The 21,930-nt window shown below is 48.6% G+C and overlaps 1 protein-coding gene across 1 annotated transcript in view; it reads right to left on the reverse strand.

The window, feature by feature from the left end:
- LOC139279602 (potassium voltage-gated channel subfamily KQT member 4-like) overlaps positions 1-21,930 on the reverse strand; it is a 624,511-nt gene that overhangs the window by 149,462 nt on the left and 453,119 nt on the right. The window lies entirely within an intron of this gene.

Raw genomic sequence — 21,930 nt, forward strand, 5'->3', positions numbered from 1 at the left:
TCACTCCAGCGAAACCCACGGAGAAATCATATGACGATTTGTGCACACTGGTCCGAGAGCATTTGAACCTGAAGGAAAGCGTTCTGATGGCGAGGTACAGGTTCTACACCTACAAAAGGTCTGAAGGCCAGGAAGTGGTGAGTTATGTCGCTGAGCTAAGACGCCTTGCAGGACATTGCGAATTTGAAGGACATTTGGAGCACATGCTCAGAGACTTTTTCGTACTTGGCATTGGCCACAAAACCATACTTCGCAAACTTTTGACTGTAGAGACACCAACCTTGAATAAGGTCATAGCGATAGCTCAGGCGTTCATTGCCACCAGTGACAATACAAAGAAAATCTCTCAGCACACAAGTGCTGCTACAAGTACTGTGAACAAAGTTGTTTTCGAAATGTAACGTACAGGGCAGGTCACACATACCTGCAGCTGCACGTTCGCAGATGACTCAGAGTCCACCATCAAGGGTGATGAATGCCAGGCCATTAACACCTTGTTGGCGCTGCGGAGGTGATCTTCGTTTCCATTCATGCCGATTCAAACAGTACGTTTGCAAGGGCTGTGGAACAACGAGTGTGCAGGCGAGCTGCTAAGCCTGTTAAACCTGCAAACCACCATGTTGCAGAGGAGGACAGATCCATGGAGAATCACAATGACCCAGAGCCTCAGATAGAGGAGGCAGATGTACATGGGGTGCACACATTCACTACGAATTGTCCCCCAATCATGCTGAATGTTGAACTAAATGGACTCCCGGTGTCAATGGAGCTGGACATGAGCGCGAGCTGTCATGGGCAAAAAGACTTTCGAAAGGTTGTGTTGCAACAAGGCCTCAAGGCCAGTCTTAACTCCAGTCTTAACTCCAGAAACTAAGAACTTACACAAAAGAACTGTAAAGGTCTCCTATGATGGAGCGGTGCACAAGCTACCACTCTGGGTGGTACCAGGCGATGGTCCCATGCTGCTCGGCAGGAGCTGGCTAGGAAAGATAAGCTGGAACTGGGACGACGTCCAAGCGCTATCGCCCGCTGACGACACTTCGTGTGCCCAGGTCTAAAACAAATTTCCTTCGCTGTTCAAACCAGGCATTGGGAAATTCCAAGGAGCAAAAGTGCAGATCCACCTAATTCCGGGGGCGCAACCCATCCATCACAAGGCGAGAGTAGTCCCGTACATGATGAGAGAAAGGATAGAGATCGAGCTAGACCGGCTGCAAAGAGAGGGCATCATTTCACCGATCGAGTTCAGTGAGTGGGCCAGTCCTATTGTCCCAGTCCTCAAGGGAGACGGCACCGTCAGAAACTGTGGCGATTACAAAGTAACTATCAATCGTTTCTTCCTGCAGGACCAATACCCACTACCAAAGGTCGACGACCTCTTTGCAACACTGGCGGGAGGAAAGACATTCACAAAGCTAGATCTGACTTCAGCCTACATGACGTAGGAACTGGAGGAATCATTGAAGGCCCTCACCTGCATCAACATGCACAAAGGTCTATTTGTTCATAACAGATGCCCATTTGGAATCCGATCAGCGGCGGCGATATTCCAGAGAAACATGGAAAGTTAACTGAAGTCAGTCCTGCACACCATGGTCTTTCAAGATGACATCTTGGTCACAGGTCGGAACACAGTCGAGCACCTGCAGAACCTGGAGGAGGTTCTTAGTCGACTCAACCGCGTGGGGCTCAGGTTAAAATGCTCGAAGTGCGTTTTCCTGATGCCTGAAGTGGAGTTCTTGAGAAGGAGGATTGCGATGGACGGCATCAGGCCCACTAACGCGAAGACAGAGGCAATCGAGAATGCACCGAGGCCACAGAACGTGAGGGAGCTGCGGTTGTTTCTGGGACTCTTAAACTACTTTGGTAAATTCTTAATGGGTCTCAGCACACTGCTAGAACCACTGCATATCTTACTATGAAAAGGGGGCGAATGGGTTTGGGGCAAAAGCCAAGAAAATGCCTTTGTAAAAGTGAGAAAACTGTTATGCTCAAACAAATTGCTTGTGTTGTATGATCCATGTAAGCGTTTGGTACTAGCATGTGATGCATCGTCATATGGTGTTGGATGTGTATTGCAACAAGCTAATGATTTCGGGAAACTGCAACCGGTTGCTTATGCATCCAGAAGTCTGTCTAAGGCTGAGAGAGCCTGCAGCATGATTGAAAAAGAAGCGTTAGCGTGTGTCTATGGGGTAAAGAAAATGCATCAATACCTGTTTGGGCTAAAATTCGAATTGGAAACTGACCATAAGCCACTTTTATCCCTGTTTTCCAAGAGTAAAGGGATAAATACCAATGCATCAGCCCGCATCCAGAGATGGGCGCTCACATTGTCCACATACAACTATGCCATCCGCCACAGGCCAGGCACAGAAAACTGCGCCGATGCTCTCAGTAGGCTGCCATTGCCCACCACGGGGTAGAAATGGTGCAGCCCGCAGATCTAGCCATGGTTATGGAAGCATTTGAGAGTGAGCAATCACCCGTCACTGCCTGGTAGATCAAAATCTGGACAAGCCAGGACCCCTTATTATCTCTAGTCAAAAGCTGTGTGCTTCACAGGAGCTGGTCCAGTGTCCCAGTGGAAATGCAGGAAGAGATAAAGCCATTCCAGCGGCGCAAAGATGAAATGTTTATACAGGCAGATTGTCTTCTGTGGGGCAATCGAGTAGTGGACGCCAAGAAGGGCAGAGACACCTTCAACAATGACCTCCACAGTACCCTCCCAGGCATCATAATGATGAAAGCGATAGCCAGATCCCACGTGTGGTGGCCCGGTATCGATGCGGACTTAGAGTCCTATGTTCACAGATGTAATACATGCTCACAGTTAAGCAATGTACCCAGGGAGCGCTAGGTTTATGGTCTTGGCCCTCCAAACCATGGTCTACGGTACACATCAATTATGCAGGCCTGTCCTTGGGTAAAATGTTCCTTGGTTGCAGACTCCAAGTGGATTGAATGTGAGATAATGTCGGCTAGCACGTCCGCTGCCACCACTGAAAGCCATATTTGCCACTCACGGCTTACCCGATGTCCTGGTGAGCGACAACGGGCCATGTTTTACCAGTGCTGAGTTCAAAGAATTCATGACCTGTAATGGGAGCAAACATGTCACATCTGCCCCGTTTAAACCAGCATCCAATGGTCAGGCAGAGAGAGCAGTGCAAATCATCAAGCAAGGCTTGAAGAGGGCAACTGAAGGTTCACTGCAGACTCGCCTATCCCGAGTCCTGCTTAGCTACCGCACGAGACCCCACTCATTCACTGGGATCCCACCTGCTGAACTGCTCATGAAAAGAGCACTTAAGACAAGGCTCTCGTTAGTTCACCCTGATCTACATGAACAGGTAGAAAGCAGGCGGCTTCAACAAAGTGCATATCATGATAGCGCAAATGTGTCACGCGAGATTGAAATTAATGATCCTGTATTTGTATTAAATTATGGACAAGGTCCCAAGTGACTTCCCGGCACTGTCGTGGCCAAAGAGGGGAGCAGGGTGTTTCGGGTCAAACTTTCAAATGGACTCATTCACCGGAAACACGTGGACCAAATCAAACTCAGATTCACGGACTACCCTGAGCAACCCACCTTGGACCCTACCTTTTTTGATCCCCCAACATACACACCAGCAGCAACCGGCACCACGGTTGACCACGAAGCAGAACCCATCATCCACAGCAGCCCTGCAGGGCCCAACACACCAGGCAGCCCAGCAAGGCCAACTGCACAGCAGCCCAGCGAGGGCCCAAAAATGATTCAACAACATCAGCTTTCACACCGAGATGATCAACCAGGGCAAGAAGGGTCCCAGATCGACTCACATTGTAAATAGTTACACTATTGACTCTTTGTGGGCGTGGGGGGGGAAGTGTTGTTATATATGTGAACTTGTATTTATTCTGTACAGCCACTAGAGGGCTCATCCCTGGCGTCCCAAGGGATCCTATAGTCCCTTGGGAGCACAGGTATTTAAGGAGGCTTCACAGGTTGGAGAGGCACTCTGGAGACCTGCAATAAAAGACCAAGGTCACACTTTAATTTGAGCTCACAGTGTTCAGTCTGACTCTTTCTCCATACATAACAGCCCCTCCCCAGCTGGTGGAACGTTATCGGTTGCCTGTACCTCGGAGAAGAAGGAGATAAACCATCTTCTTCACTTTGGGTCCCAGTGCTTTTAAAAATTCTGGGTTAACACCTGCAGCAGCTTTTCCAGATTTAGTATACTTACTTTGTTTCATCAATGACTAAACTATGAGATGACTGAGTATGGTAATTGTCAAGATCGTTACTTTGTCACGACTGATTCATGGAGTTGAGAAAATGGATCGTTGTTCTTCAGGGTGAAATGGTGGAGAGTTTGAAAAGCAGTCCCTGCTTCCATAGTGTGTCATACGCCGCTCACAGGTCCACGAGCACTACACGGTCTAGAGCTGACACAGAAGCCTGCTTTGAGGTGCGCTGTTAAAGCCACCACTTTGTCTTTCAGGGCCTCCATGCATACAGCAAATGTCGCTAGACATGCATGAGGACAATTCCTCAGAGGACCAGATTCCTTCTAAGGGTGCAGTGTCACAGGAAGTACAGCCATGCACTAGTGCAAATACTGGGACTTTGGTGGCTCCAGTTAGAGTTAGTTGGGTTTTCACCTGGAGCTTCACAATTCACAAGTGAGCATGAGCAGACACTGGTGGCAGGGACAGCTATGGAGAGTCCACGTCAAGGGGTACAATCCTCTCCAAGCCCTGCTCAGCTGGACACAGGTGTTGAACCCAGGGGCCATCGTGGAAGGAGAATGCGAGAGTTGCATAAGCAACTTAGTGAGGTACTGACAGACGTTCTACGCACATTCTCCACAATAGCAAAGAAGTCCAACTCGACCACTAGTGGATTGGTGGTGCAGGTAATTGCGAGAATATCTGCCATGAAGAGAGAGGCCACCTCCATTGAGCTTCAAGCACGGCTCTCAAATGAGTCCAAGCAGGCCATGATCATGGCCTTGCAGATTGTGGATGACAGATACCTTATCCATAGCCTTACAAAGCGTCACTGATCTGCCCCAAGCTAGTCTACATAGAGTGGTCGGAGTGATGTGGTGCTGGCCCAGCAGAGGGATAATGGTGAAGGGGAACATAGAAGTGGGAACTCCACTCAAAAACACTTCCACTTCTCACCTGTTGTTACCCCCTCAGTCAGAGCCCCACACGCTCCCTGGTCTCCCGATGGCCGAGCCTGCCCCTGTACACGTGCAGGTGGAGCAGACTTTGGCCGAGTGCTCAAAGCCAGAGGGTGTCGGCCAAAAGCATCTCAGCAGTCAGAGCTGCTTCCACTTCTACTGAAGCCACACGGGATGCACCATGTTGAAGCGATAGGAAGCGTAAGTTCAAGTAATTGTAATTCACCAAGTGTGTGCACATGGGTGTTTGACAAAATGTTACCGTGTTAAGTTCCCTTTCCTTATAATGAGACATAAAATGTATAGATTTTAAAATTCAATAACATTCTTAAATTCCTTGTTTTCAAATCCCTCCATGGCCTCACCCCTCCCTATCTCTGTAACCTCCTCCATGGCCTCACCCCTCCCTATCTCTGTAACCCCCTCCATGGCCTCACCCCTCCCGATCCCTGCAACCTCCTCCATGGCCTCACCCCTCCCTATCTCTGTAACCCCCTCCATGGCCTCACCCCTCCCGATCCCTGTAACCCCCTCCATGGCCTCACCCCTCCCTATCTCTGTAACCTCCTCCATGGCCTCACCCCTCCCTATCTCTGTAACCCCCTCCATGGCCTCACCCCTCCCTATCTCTGTAACCCCCTCCATGGCCTCACCCCTCCCGATCCCTGTAACCCCCTCCATGGCCTCACCCCTCCCTATCTCTGTAACCCCCTCCATGGCCTCACCCCTCCCTATCTCTGTACTCTCTCCATGGCCTCACCCCTCCCTATCTCTGTAACCCCCTCCATGGCCTCACCCTCCCGATCCCTGTAACCTCCTCCATGGCCTCACCCCTCCCTATCTCTGTAACCCCCTCCATGGCCTCACCCCTCCCTATCTCGGTAACCCCCTCCATGGCCTCACCCCTCCCTATCTCTGTAACCTCCTCCATGGCCTCACCCCTCCCTATCTCTGTAACTTCCTCCATGGCCTCACCCCTCCCTATCTCGGTAACCCCCTCCATGGCCTCACCCCTCCCTATCTCTGTAACCCCCTCCATGGCCTCACCCCTCCCTATCTCTGTAACCCCCTCCATGGCCTCACCCCTCCCTATCTCTGTAACCCCCTCCATGGCCTCACCCCTCCCTATCTTGGTAACCCCCTCCATGGCCTCACCCCTCCCTATCTCGGTAACCCCCTCCATGGCCTCACCCCTCCCGATCCCTGTAACCTCCTCCAGCCCCACAAGCCATCGGAATCTCTGCGTTGCTCCAATTCTGGCATCTTGTGTATTCTCTGATTTGAATTGTTCCACTATCGGTGGCCGTGCTTTCAGCACCCTCGGCCCTAAGCTCTGGAATTCTGACCCTAAACCTCTGTGTCTCTCTTTCCTCCTTTAAGAGACTCCTTAAAACTATCATGTATGTACATGTTGTTTGTAGCCACCAGATGGTGTCATTGTTGGAGGCCACTGAGCAGCACGCACATGATGCTGCTCTGGTATAAAAGGTCAGCCATTTTGTGAGTCAGGCACTTTGGGCCTAATTAAAGCAGAACAAGGTTGTACCTTGCTTAGTTAAACAGTACTCAGTTTGAACCTTTATTGCATACATAACATTTGGCGACGAGAATATAAGAACCTTTGTTTGCAAAATGAGCACGATTGGATTTTTAGAGCGATTTGTGGAGGGAGAAGACTGGACAGACTTTGTGAGCCGTTTGAACCAGTACTTCGTGGCCAACAAAATGAAGGGGTCGACGATGCAGATCGGTGCCGGGCCGTGTACCTCACTGTGTGCGGTTCAAAGATCTACGTTCTGATAAAGAATCTACTCATGCCTAGTGATCCAACAGAGAAAACGTACGAGGAGTTGTGTACATTGGTACGGGAGCACCTCAAGCCAGATGACGGCATCATCATCTCGAGATACAGGTTTTATACACACGTTCGATTAGAGGGCCAGAGCACGGCGGAATTCGTTGCTGACCTGAGACGTCGAGCGGGATCGTGCAAGTTCGGGACGGTGTTGGCAGACATGCTGCGGGACTTCTTTGTTATCGGCATTAACCACGAGGTGATCCTGTGCAAACTTTCGGCTGTGGAGGAGTTGGATTTAAAAAGGGCCATCCAGATCGCTCAATCATGTATGACGACCGACAGGAGTCCAAAGCAAATAGCGGTGAAGAACCGAACCTCGGCAAGTACTGTAAATGCGATTGATTTGGCGTTCGGCAGAGTGGCACATGGCAGGGCCTATCCAGCTGCATTCGCGAAACCTGTGGCTGTCCAAAGTCCGCCAGCGGGAATGTATCCGACTTCTCCGCGTTGGCGTTGTGGGGGAAATCACCGGCACCAGCAGTGCCGATTTAAGCAATATAGTTGCAAAGGCTGTCTGAGAGTGGGGCATCTCCAGCGCAAGTGTCCGGAGATGAGCAAGCGTGCTGCGACACACCACGTGGAGGATGAGAGTCAGACTAGCGCAGATCCGCATATGCAATCCGAGATACCAGAGGAGAAAGTATATGGACTGTACTCCTTCATAACCAAGAGTAAACCAATTTTGATTAATGTGAAGTTTAACGGGATACCAGTATCGATGGAACGGGACATAGGGGCGAGTCAATTGATCATGAATGAGAGGGCATTTAATAAGCTGTGGGATACTAAGACTGTGAGGCCCAGGCTGAGACCTGTTAATGCCAAGCTACGCACATACACCGAAGAACTAATAAAGGTGATTGGCAGTGCACAAATAAAAGTGTCATACAATGGTGCGGTTCATGAGTTACCGCTGAAGATTGTTCCAGGCAATGGCCCAATGCTGCTCGACAGGAGCTGGTTGGAGAAAATCAGATGCAACTGGAACGACATAAAGATGTTGTCGTCGGAGGAAGATACATGTGCCCAAGTATTGAGCAAGTTCCCCTCGCTGTTCGGACCGGGTATCGGCAACTTCACGGGAGCCAAGGTGCAGATCCATGTGGACTCAGATGCAAGACCCATCCATCATAAAGCTCGGGCAGTGCCGTATATGATGAGGGAGAAGGTCGAAATTGAATTGGACAGACTCCAGCATGAAGGGATCATATCACCAGTCGAATTTAATGAATGGACCAGCCCCATTGTTCCTGTGCTGAAAAGTGAAGGCACAGTCAGAATCTGTGGAGACTATAAGGCTACGATCAACAGGGTTTCGAAACAAGATCAGTACCCGTTACCGAAGGCTGATGAATTGTTTGAGAGGCTAGCCGGAGGGAAGTCATTCACAAACCTGGACTTGACATCGGCCTATATTACGCAGGAGTTGGTCGAGACGTCGAAGAGACTTACGTGCATTAACAAGCACAAAGGTGCCCTTTGGAATTCGCTCAGCTGCAGCAATATTCCAGAGGAATATAGAAAGTCTACTGAAGTCCGTTCCCGGAACCGTCATGTTCCAAGATGACATCCTAATCACCGGTCGTGACTCCAAGGAACATCTGAACAACCTGGAAGAGGTTCTACTGTGTTTGGACAGAGTGAGACTCAGACTTAAACGCTCGAAGTGCGTCTTCATGGCACCAGAGGTCGAATTCCTACTGACATGAAAACCAAAGCCATCAAGAATGCACTCAAGCCGTAGAACATGACGGAGCTGCATTCGTTCCTGGGTCTACTCAACTACTTTGGTAACTTTCTACCTAAATTGAGCACCTTACTTGAACCACTGCACATGCGATTGAGAAAAGACAACAACTGGGTGTGGGGCACATTGCAAGACAGAGTTTTCGAGAAAGCCACCAATCTGCTTTGCTCGAACAAGTTGCTAGTACATTATGACCCATGTAAACGTTTAGTTTTGGCCTGTGATGCATCGTCATATGGAATTGGTTGCATGTTACAACAAGCCAATGAGTCGGGGAAACTTCAACCTGTCGCGTATGCATCCAAAAGTTTGTCTAAAGCAGAAAGGACCTACAGTATGGTAGAAAAAGAAGCTTTAGTGTGTGTGTACGGTGTTAAAAAGATGCATCGATACCTGTTCAGTCTGAGGTTTGAATTAGAGACCGATCACAAGCCGCTCATTTCGTTGTTTTCCAAGAGCAAAGGTATCAATACCAAAGCTTCATCCCGCATCCAAAGGTGGGTGCTGACATTATCTGCCTATGATTATGTAATTCGTCACAGACTTGGCACAGAGAATTGTGCCAATGCTTTGAGCCGGTTGCCGTTGCCCACACCAGAGGTGGAAACACCACAATCAGTAGATTTAATATTAATCATGGATGCTTTTGAGAGTGAAGGTACCCCTGTCATGGCTCAACAAGTTAAGACCTGGACCAGCCAGGACCCAATATTATCGGTGGTAAAGGGTTGCATCCTCAAAGGGGATTGGTCTGCCATACCTAAGCAAATGTGCGAGGAGGCCAAACTGTACATTCGTTGCAAGGACGAACTGTCTATTCAAGCAGATTGCATATTGTGGGGCAATCGAGTTGTAATCCCTAAGAAAGGGAGAGAGAAGTTTGTGCGTGAGTTACAAAGCACACATCCGGGTATAGTGATGATGAAGGCCATCGCCAGGTCCCACATATGGTGGCCAGGAATTGATTCTGAGCTGGAAGCATGCGTGCATCAGTGCAACACCTGCATGCAGCTCAGCAAAGCACCAGCGGAATCACCGCTGAGTCTGTGGTCAAGGCCATCCAAACCTTGGTCCAGGATCCATGTAGATTTTGCAGGTCACTTCCTTTAGTGTGGATGTTTTTAGTGTGGATGCTTATTCAAAGTGGATAGAATGCTTAATAATGTCATTCAGTACGTCCACGGCAACCATAGAGAATCTCAATGTCACACTCGTGACACATGATCTACCTGACATAGTGGTGAGCGACAATGGGTCGTGCTTCACCAGTCAGGAGTGTCAGAAGTTTGTAAAACTTAACAACATAAAACATGTACGGTCAGAGCCGTTCAAGCCTGCGTCCAACGGGCAAGCAGAATGTGCAGCACAAATTATCAAGCAAAGCATGAGGAGAGTAACCCAAGGGTCACTGCAGACCCGCTTGTCCTGCATACTGCTGAGTTACAGGACAAGACCCCACACACTCACAGGGATCTTGATGAAAAGAGATCTTAAGACCAAGTTATCTCTTATACACCCGGATTTAAGTAATCAAGTTGAATACAGAAGACAGAGTCAACAAGGTTACCACGATCGCGCAACTGTGTCACACGAGATTTCTGTTAATGATCCTGTATATGTGTTGAATTATGGTCAGAGTCCCAAATGGATCGCTGATATGGTCATGGCCAAGGAGGGCAACAGAGTATTTGTCATTAAGCTCAAGAATGGACAAACTTGCAGGAAACACATGGGTCAAACAAAGCTGAGGCACACAGACGAGCCAGAGCAGTCGGACGAAGAAACTGTCGACGACCAACCAACCTACCAGCAGCCTTCAGTGGATTCAAGGGTCATCAGTGAACCCGGAATTTCCATCACGGACTTGTTCAATAAAAATGGACTTGCAATTCCTGACATGGCCACTGCCACCCCCAACAAGTCAGCTGTCCAGCCACCAGCCACAACAGACTCCGCACATTCACCCAAGGCCGGAATCAAACTGAGACGGTTAACCCGGGAGCATAAAGCACTGGACTGTCTCAATCTGTGAAAGACTGTGATATGATCTCAGAGGAGGGTATTGTCATGTATGTACATTCTGTTTGTAGCCACCAGATGGTGTCATTGTTGGAGGCCACTGAGCAGCACGCACATGGTGCTGCTCTGGTATAAAAGGCCAGCCATTTTGTGAGTCAGGCACTTTAGGAGTAAATAAAGCACAGCCAAGGTCGTACCTTGCTTAGTTAAACAGTACTCAGTTTGGGCCTTTATTGCATACATAACAAAAACCTACCTCTTTGTATAAGCTTTTGGTCAGCTGTCCTGATATCTCTTTCAGTGGCTCACTGTCAAATTGTGATTAATAATGCTCTTGTGAAGCATTTAGGACATGTTGCTATGTTGAAGGTGCTATGTAAATGCAAGGTGTTGTTGATTAGCGCCACTTCCACATCTTTAAGACAGAAATAGACAGTTTCTTAACCGATAAGGGGATAAGGGGTTATGGGGAGCGGGTGGGGAAGTGGAGCTGAGTCCATGATTGGATCAGCCATGATCGTATTGAATGGCGGAGCAGGCTCGAGGGTCAGTATGGACTACTCCTGCTCCTATTTCTTATGTTCTTTCCCATCGTTGCGTCCTGACTGCCAAATCGCTCCTTCACTTGTGTCATGAGGAATGTCAGTACCTGAGCTGCCCCATTGGGTGGATGTGCAATGGGTATATGACTGTTTATTGCAAAAGTAAAATGGGTGAGGAGTGCTTGTTGCTGGCGGTGCCTTTCATTGGGTATTTGTTCCAGTCGCAATAATTCACTGAACTTCTAGCTATGAGGGAATCCCTGGCAGCAATGTATGTGGCTGGTCTGGCGATGGGTGCCAAATCTTCATATTCTTCCTCCTCCTCTCCAACACCCTCCTCCCTGCACCTGTAATCCTCGCTGCGCAATATTGTGCAAGATCCCGACACCACTGTCGGGATTCTGGGCCCCCTCACTGCTGAGTACTGAATGCCCCCTCCGGACCGATCCAGGCACCTGAAGCGCATCTTCAACATTCTGATGGCTTGCTCGATGACAGACCTGGTGGTCACGTGGACCTCGTTGTAGCGCCCCTGTGCCTCACTGATGGGGCATGGACTGCGTGGCCATCGATACATCTCTGGTAGTGTCGGGGAAGTAACTAAAACCTGAGGGTGGTGGTGACTTGCGGCCGCTAGGTCCAGCAGGGAGCAGATCTTCTTCTAGGAGGCTGCAGATGCCTGTGACCGCCTGACATTACAATCTCAACATGCTAATCCAAGAGGTCAAGGAAGCTGGGTCTCTGTCTGTAAACCCTGTACCATGTGTGCCTCCTATGACCTCAGCCCCTCTGTCAGTCTCCTCTCTCATGTGTACCTGCTGATCCCACTGCAGCACATCATCGCTACCGTGGATATCGATAGTCTTCTTCTTCTGATGTACTGTTAAAAGATTCCATGTGCCGCCCATCCTGCTGGTCTTTGATACCCTCAAATTTCTCCAATATCTCTATGGTGACAAGAGCTCACTGCTAAATGTTGGCCAGAGGAAACTGACAAAGCATGTGTAATAACTGAGCCTTGAAGTTGATAGACCCCCACGAAATGCACCGAAAACCTGTCTCCTTTTCACTGGTCAGTTTCCTGAGTTCCAAGGGAAAGTTCAATTCAGGTCAAAAGCCCTCATTTGCATGCAATTATGAGGTTAAATGCTGCCTTAATTGCACAGTGGCCTGCGCTAACGATTGCACTGACGCTGGTGAGCAAGTTACTCGCACGCAGACAAATGCGCCTCAGTCAAACGTGTTGGAGCTGGGTTGTGTCGTGCTTCATCTTTCTCCAAAGTTAACCGCACGCCCAACCCCAATCCACCCTCGCCTGTTGAAGTGCCCTCCATAAATGCCGTGGCAACAAGAGCGGGTCAGAGGCTGGGTATTCTGTGGCGAGTGCCTCACCTCCCAACTCCCCAAAGCCTTTCCACCATCTACAAGGCACAAGTCAGGAGTGTGATGGAATACTCTCCACTTGCCTGGATGAGTGGAGCTCCAACAACACTTGAGAAGCTCAACACCGTTCAGGACAAAGCAGTTTGCTTGATTGGCACCCCATCCACAACCTTCAACATTCACTCCCTCCACCACCGGCGCACAGCGGCTGCAGTGCGTACTGTCTATAAGATGCACTGCAGCAACTCGCCAAGGCTTCTTCAGCAGCACCTCCCAAACCCACAACCTCTATCACCTGAAAGATGCAGAGAGGATGTTTCCACTGATGGGGGAGACTAGAACTAGAGGGCATGATCTTAGAATAAGGGGTCACCCATTTAAAACAGAAATGAGGAGAAATTTCTTCTCTCAGAAGGTTGTAAATCTGTGGAATTCGCTGCGTCAGAGAGCTGTGGAAGCTGGGACATTGAATAAATTTAAGACAGAAATAGAGAGTTTCTTAAACGATAAGGGGATAAGAGATTATGGGGAGCGGGCAGGGAAGTGGAGCTGAGTCCATGATCAGATCAGCCATGATCTTATGGAATGGCGGAGCAGGCTCAAGGGGCCGTATGGCCTACTCCTGTTCCTATTTCTTATGTTTTTATGTTCTTATGACAAGGGCAACAGGCGCATGGGAACACCACCACCTCCAAGTTCGCCTCCAAGGCCCACTCCATCCTGATTTGGACATATATCACCGTTCCTTTATCGTCGCTGGGTTAAAATCCTGGAACTCCCTCCCTAACAGCACTGTGGGAGTACCTTCACCACACGGACTGCAGCGGTTCAAGAAGGTGGCTCACCACCACCTTCTCAAGGGCAACATATATATGTCAATGTTACAATATTATACACACCATATAATAATAGCTGACATGAGTTTTCAACCCGATATCTTCTCCATCTCCTTACACCTTCGTAGTATCACCCGCGTCCATGCCTGCTTCAGCCCATCGACTGATCTCATCCATGCTTTTGTTACCTCCATCTTGACTACTCCAATGCTCTCCTGGCTGGCCTGCCATCTTTCACCTTCCATAAACTTGGGCTCATCTGCTGCTCATATCTTAAATCGCACAAAGTCCCGTTCACCATTACCCCTGTGCTTGCTGACCTGCATTGATTCCCGGTCCATCAATGCCCTGATTTTTAAATTTTCATCCTTGAGTTTAAATCCCTCCATGGCCTCACCTCTCCCCATCTCTGTAACCTCCTTCATCTTTACAGCCTTCCAAGAATTCTGTATTCCTCCACTCTGGCCTCCTGCGCATCCTCTACTTCCAACGCCCTATCACTGGTGGCCATGCCTTCGGCCTTAAACTCTGGAATTCCCCCCCTAACCCTCTCCACCTCTCTCTCCTCCTGTAAGACGCTCCTTAAAACCTACCTCTTTGACCAAGCTTGTTGCCATCTGCGCTACTATCTCCTTGTTTGGCTCAATATCCATTTTTGTCTGATTAACCACCTCTGAAGTCCCATCAAACGTTTTACTACATTAAAAGTGCTATATAAATGCAAACTGATGTTGTTATATACTGTCAGTGTAACAATAATATATATATATCCTTTGCTAACAGTACAAGAATATATTTATAACATGTACTGTCAATGCAACAAAAAACATACCCCAATGTAATAATATATACACCGTATACTCAGTGCAATAATATACACACTGTATACTCAGTGCAATGATATATACCTTGCATTGTCAGAGCAACAATAATATATATACAAGTTTCATTTATATGCCACCTTTAACGTGTTCCAAAATGTCGCAATGTGCTTCGCAGAGATATAATCACAAAACGGGCCGTGAGCAGAATGATGAATTTGAGGAGGGGTAACCAAAGAGTTAGTCGTAACGTACAATTTCAGAGGGTTTTAATGGAGGAGAGAGAAACAACGCTGTGAGGGGTTTAAAGAAGGAATTCCAGAAGATGGCCGCTAAATGGCTTTGACAGGGTGGGGCAAAGGGAGATGCCTGAGGCGAGGTTTAGAGGAATGAAGCATTTAGAGGCTGGAGAAGGGGTGAAGGAGGTTACAGAGATAGGGTAGAATTAGATTCAAAACTTGGAGTATTAGAGACCAAGAGCTAATGTAGGCTAGCAATGTCAGTGGTGATGGGTGAGCAGGACTTAGTGCGGGATAGGATACTGACAGTTGAGTTTGGATGGGTTGAAGCGTACAGAGGGTAGAGGATGGCCAGCCAGGAGAGCGTTGGAATCGTTGAGTCTGGAGCTGACAAAGCTATGGATGAGGGTTTCAACAGCAGGTGGGCCGAGGTAAAGGTGGAGGGAGGCGATGTTATGGAGGTGGGTGGAGGTGGTGCTGAGATGGAATGGATTGGGGTTGCCAGTTCGGCTCAGGGTTGAGTAAACACTAAGGATGTAAAGAGTCACCATGTAGATGGAGCAGCGAGGGGGCCAAGAATAGGGAACGGTAGCATAGTGGTTCAGATACTGTACTCGTAATCCAAAGGCTCGGACTAATTATCCAGAGACACGAGTTCAAATCCCATGGGGAATTTAAATTCAGTTAATTAAATAAATCTGGAATAAAAAGTTAGTATCAGTAATGGTGACATGAAACGACCGGATTGTCGTTAAGAAAACCCATCTGGTTCACTAATGTGCTTTAGGGAAATCTGCTGTCCTTACCCGGCCTATATGTGACTCCAGACCCACAGCAATGTCGTGACTTTTAATTGCCCTCTGAAATGGCAGCTCGCCACCACCTTCTCAAGGGGCAATTAGGGATGAGCAATAAATGCCGGCCTTGCCAGCGACGTCCACAACTTGTGAATGATTTTAAAAAGATCTTTGTGGGACTCTGGAGGTAATGCTGTGGAGAGAGAAGAGCTGGAGATGTTCTAACTACGATCGGATAGGATTCGATTGGAACCAAGCAAGGGCATCCCATCAAGCTGGACAATGGGAGAAAGAGGATGGTGTGGGCGAGCACATCAATGGCTGCAATGAGGTCCAGGAGTATTAGGAGGGATAATGCACCATGACCACAGTCACAGAGGATGTTATTTGTGACTTTGGTTAGGGCTGTTCCAGTGCTGTGGCAAGGGATGAAATCTGATTGGAGAAACTCAAAATGGAGTCACAGGAAAGACGGGCACAGATTTGGGAAGTGACAAGTTCAAGGGTTTTGGAGAGGTTGGAGATGGGGTTTGTAGTTTGCAATGTCAGAGGGAGTCAAGTGTGGGTATTTTAAGGAGGGGAGTGAAGATGATGGTTTTGACAGGGGGGGACGGCAGTGGGAAACCACTTACATTATCAGCTAGCGTGGGATCCAGGATGGAAAGTTGGGTTGTCAGAAGTTTAGTGGGAATAGGAGCCAGAGATGGGTCTCATGGTTAGCTTGGAGAGGAGGGGTGACAGGAGAGACATTAGAGATAGGGAAGGGGGGACTGGCCAGCAGGTTTGGTTTGGTGGCCAGGAAGAAGGGGGCAGATTCAACTCAATGGGTGGAACATTAGGAACAGGAGTAGGCTAATCCGCTCCTCAAACCTGTTCGGCCATTCAGTTAGATCATGGCTGATCTGTACCTTAACTCCATCTACCCGCCTTGGTTCTGTAACCCTGAATACCCTTACCCAACAACAATCCATCAATCTCACTTTCGACATTTTCAGTTGACACCCCCAGCCTCAACAGTTTTTGGGGGAGAGAGTTCCCGATTCCCACTGCCATTTGTGTGAAGAAGTGCTCCCTGACATTACCCTGAATGGCCTGGCTCTAACTTTAAGGTTCTGCCCCCTTGTTCTGGACTCCCCCCACCAGAGGGAATAGTTTCCCTCTCTGGATCTACCCTGTCAAATCTATTCATCACCTTGAATACCTCAATTAGATCAACCTTTAACCTTCTATATTCAAGAGACTACAAGTCCAGTCTGTGCAACCTGCCTTCATAATGCAACCCTTTTAGCACCAGTATCGTTCTGCTCAATCTGTGCCACTCCCCCTCCGAGGCCGATATATCCTCCCTGGGGGGGTGGGGGGCCCAGGACTGGACGCAGTGTCCAGGCAGGGTCTGACCAAGGCTGATATATCCTCCCTGGGTGGGGGGGGCCAAGGACTGGACGAACTGTCCAGGCAGGGTCTGACCGAGGCCGATATATCCTCCTGGGGGGCGGTACACAAGATGGGGTCTGACCAGAGCTCTGTACAGCTGGACATAACTTTCCCCCTTTGTATTCCAGCCCACCTGAGATAGAGGCCAATATTCCAGTCGCCTTTTTAATTATTTTTGTGCCTGTCCATTAGCTTTGAATGATTGCTGTGCTTGGACCCTAAATCTCTCGGCTCCTCCAGAGTTCCCAGCTTCTCAGCATTTAAAAAATGCACTGATCTATCTGTGTTAGGTTCAAAGTGGGTCACTTTCCCACACTGAACTCCTTCTGCTGCTTTTGCCAGTCACTTAATCTATCAATTTCCCTTTGCAACTTTCTGCTCCCATCTATACTATTTACTGAGTTATCTAACTTAGTGTCACCAGCAAACTCAGATTTATAGCTCTGTATTTCTTCATCCAAGTCATGTATAAATATAGTGAAAAGCCGAGGCCCCAGTGCAGATCCCTGGGGACACCACTAGTCGCATCCTGCCCATTGGAGCACTGTACATACCCATTATCCCTGCTCTCTGTCTTCTACCAATTCACTATCCAAGTCAATAGGATGATCTCAACCTTCGTGACAGAGAAATCCATGAGCTCCTCACATATTGCTGGAGGGTAGCAGGGACAGTAGAGAGGGATTTAAAGAGATGAAGAAAAAGTGGGGGTTAACTTCACTCTACAGGGTAGCGGGTGGTTTTTGTCAGAGAAGAGTGAAGTCCGTTAGCGCTTGAGTGGTCCAGCTAGATGTGGAGATGGATGGCTGAGCCAGTTGTGCACTAGCTACACTCAAATCTACAGCCTTTGGATTGGAGGAGTGAAGATTAGAGCCATGACAGCAGGGATAATCGGGATGGGAGAAAGTAAAGCTGCGTCTGGCCACAGGGGTATTAAAGGTGAGGTAATGGAGTAATTTAGCAAGTGACAACTGGAAAAGTGCCATGGGACGGTCTGCTTCTGTGACACGTAAAGACTAGGCAATTGGGAGTTAGAAATGCATTGTCAATGCAACAATATATAGAACAATGATTAGAGATGCCCAGGAGGAGGAAGCAAGTACCTTGGGATCTTCAGAATCATCTCACTACCCGGCATAATTCACACTGTCTGAATTAGCACTAGTTCAGAAACACTTCAGAGAACGTTAGTGGATTTTACGAGGGCAATACAAGGTTAGTCACTGTCGACAGGTGAGGAAAATGGCTGGTGAAGAAAGGCTGAGTATTGTTGTATGGCATTCCTGGGATTTACTGAGTCACTTCGATTCTGACCGATGAAGCAAATGATCCTTGTGAGCCTGAAGCAGTAAGTCGCATGCCTCATTACATGAAATGATGGAAGATGGTCTGGGTAGAATTGCAAGAGCTGACTACTCTATGCATGCTGCATCAGCAGAATCTCTGGATTCAAGCAGTGAGCATCTCTCAGGAATGCACCTACTGATGCTTTCAAGACACGAAAGTCCATTGTCATAAATACAAAAAAACATAGCTTTGTTGTGCTTGGAACCACACCAGGGAGAACGATTCAGGAGGGATTCAGAAAGCTTGCAGCAGACAGAGAGCAGTGATTGCAGTCAAACCTCAACCTCCAGTAGTGGCGTAAACGCAGAATCACGCAAATCGGCCAATGACGCTCAAGTTACCGCCAGTCCCCTATTAGCACCTGTTTCTGTGCTGGTGGCAAAAGCATGTAGCCCTGCAAAGTTTGAAAGATCCATTTATTTGTCTGTTTCTGCGGCACAAAGGTAGGTGGCCAGCAGAACCACAAGCAGGTCCTCAAGAAAGTTCTCAGGAATCCACCACACTTAATACCTCCAATAGAGCATCATCTTACGGTAATGCATGAGGAGGAATGTGGCACATACCACTCATAGCAAAAAAGGACAGCATGGTGTTAAACATCGAATGTTCTCTCACAGTAATACATTTGCAGTTAGTATTTTTCAATGTAAAATTCATATTAAAAGAATTGTTTTGCACAGCTGGGAACAAAACACCAGCCTATTTCAGTTTAAATGTATGCACAAAGTTTGGCATTCTGTTCATCTGTCTGCAGGCAAAACTCACTACAAACCACAAGGGGAGAGTGATTGATCAGGACCATGGCATTGTGTTACTTTGGGCACTGACTGGACTGCAGGTTTGTTTCCCATGACTCTTTTCCTGGGACCTGTCTTGCTGCAGTTCATGCCTAATCTGTACAATATTATACAGCACGCAACACACTGCACTAACTCTGCAACTCTCTCATACTGCAAGGCAGCACCAGAGCTATCAAATATTACAAACATTATTGTAAGTGGCCAAAGGTCCCTTCTATTATATTTTGGCTCATAAATGTGTATGTGGCATCTGGAGGCTACTCAGAGTGAGGTACCATCCAAGTAACCCATGTCTCCAAGGAACCAATCTTGCAATCGCAGACAATGAATCAGCCCTTGATTCTCTCAGGAAATCTGCCCAGTGAGCACTATCCACAAAACATGCAATTTTTTTTGCCAGTGTTCATAAAGCAATAATTTTGAGAGAGCAGGAACCCTTTCTGTTACTAAAAGGGGAGGGCATCACCAAGGGAATGTAGAAACTCAACGCAGTGGTCACCTGTTACTGTATGGCTGCAAGTCTGGTTCCAGAAGCTGACATGAATCTGAGAGTGCACTAAAGTGTGGTCAACATGCTAACTGTTCCTCACTGAGGGGCCTCTGGGTAGCACACCACCATTAATTCACTGTATTGGATCGAGCTGTAACTGGAATACCTGTCTGCTGGGCTAAAGCCTCCTGTTGTTCCCGCTTCTCCTCCTCCAAAATATCTAGCACAGGGATACTTGTCACCGTGGCTCAGTGGTTAGCACTCTCACCTTTAAGTCAGAAGGTTGTGGGTTGAAAGCAAAATCTAGGCTGACACTCCAGTGTAGTGCTGAGGGAACACTACACTGTCGGAGGGGCAGTACTGAGGGAGCGCCACACTGTCGGAGGGGCAGTACTGAGGGAGCGCCGCACTGTCGGAGGGGCAGTACTGAGGGAGCGCCGCACTGTCGGAGGGGTAGCACTGAGGGAGCGCCGCACTGTCGGAGGGGCAGTACTGAGGGAGCGCCGCACTGTCGGAGGGGCAGTGCTGAGGGAACACTGCACTGTCGGAGGGGCAGTATTGAGGGAACGCCGCACTGTCGGAGGGGCAGTACTGAGGGAGCACTACACTGTCGGAGGGGCAGTACTGAGGGAGCGCCGCACTGTCGGAGGGGTAGCACTGAGGGAGCGCCGCACTGTCGGAGGGGCAGTACTGAGGGAGTGCTGAACTGTCAGAGGGGCAGTACTGAGGGAGCGCCGCACTGTCGGAGGGGTGAGGGCGTGCTGCACTGTTGGAGGTGCTGTCTTTTGGATGAGACGTTAAACTGAGGCCCCTTCTGCTCTCTCAGGTGATCGAAAAAGATCCCATGGCCACTATTTCGAACAAGGGCAGGGGATTTCTCCCCGGTGTCCCGGCCAATATTTATCTCTCAATCAACATCACTAAAAACAGATTATCTGGTCATTATCACATTGCTGTTTATTGGAGCTTGCTGTTCATAAATTGGCTGCGGCGTTTCTTACATTACAACAGTGACTACATTTCAAAAAGTACTTAATTGACTGTAAAGTGCTTTGGGACATCCAGTGGTGATGAGAGGCACTATATAAATGCAAGTGTCTTTACACGACACCCTGCTGCAGAGTTCACTGAACTCCAGTAGAGTAAATTCTGCGCTGCCTCATGCTGGTGGTGCCTCACATATAGCCAGAATTATATCGTAACATCAGCGACTGCTGGCTAACAGAGCTGAAACTGCAAACAGCTGAGGCTCTCAGCACATTTACCCTCATGTGGGTAACCGACCTGCCACTCAAACTCCGCGCATTTCCCCAGGACTTTAAATGGGACACATTACTGTCATGTACAAATTAACTAAATCTCCAGAATAAAAACAGAAAATGCTGAAGATACTCAGCGGGTCAGGCATCATCGGTGGAGAGAGAAACAGAGTTAATGTTTCGGGTCGATGACCCTTCCTCAGAACTGGAAAAAGTTCGAGATGCAACAGATTTTAAACAAGTGCAGAGGCAGGGGAAGGAGGGAGAGGAGGTAAGCACAAAAGGAGGGCCTGTGATCGGGTGGAAGGCAGGAGAGATTGAATGACAAAAGAGATGATTAGAATCATAGAATGGATACAGCACATTCGGCCCATCGAGCCCGTGCCGGCTCTCTGCAAGAGCACCTCAGCCAGTCCCACTCCCCGCCCTTTCCACACAGCCCTGCACATTTTGTTCTCTCAGCTACTTATCCAACTCCCTTTTGAAAGTAGTGACTGAGTCTGTACAAAGCAAAGTAATGGAACAAGTAAAACAAAAGATGAGTCTAGAGGGAGTGTAAATGGCAATGGTAGAATCAGCAACAGCTGCCGTCTGAAAAAGTGGAGCCGAGGTTATCGGCTGAAATTGTTGAACTCGATGTTGAGTCCAGAAGGCTGTAAAGTGCCTGAACGAAAGATGTTCCTCGAGCTTAGCTGAGCTTCATTGGAACAGTGTAGGAGGCCGAGGACAGAGACGTCAGAGTGCGAGTGGAGCGGGGAATTAAAGTGACAAGCAACCGGAAGCTCAGGGTCACAGTTGTGAACTGAATAGAGGTGTTCCTCAAAGTGATCACCCAATTTGCATTTAGTCTCCCCAATGTAGAGACCACATCGGGAGCAGCGAATACAGTATACTAAATTGCAAGAAGTACAAGTAAATCACTGTTCACCTGGAAGAAGTATTTGGGGCCCTGGACGGTGGGAAGGGAGGAGGTAAAAGGGCAGGTGTTGCATCTCCTGTGCTTTACACAGGAAGGTGGCGTGGGGAGGGGAGGGGGTGCTGGGGGTGAATGCGGAATGGACCAGGGTGTCACGGAGGGAGCGGTCCCTTCGGAATGCTGAGAGGGGAGGGGAGGGGAAGATATGATTGGTGGTGGGATCACGCTGGAGGTGGTGGAAATGGTGGAGGATGATTCGTTG

The sequence above is a fragment of the Pristiophorus japonicus genome, chromosome 14 (genome assembly GCF_044704955.1).
Source record: "Pristiophorus japonicus isolate sPriJap1 chromosome 14, sPriJap1.hap1, whole genome shotgun sequence".
NCBI lineage: Eukaryota > Metazoa > Chordata > Chondrichthyes > Pristiophoridae > Pristiophorus > Pristiophorus japonicus.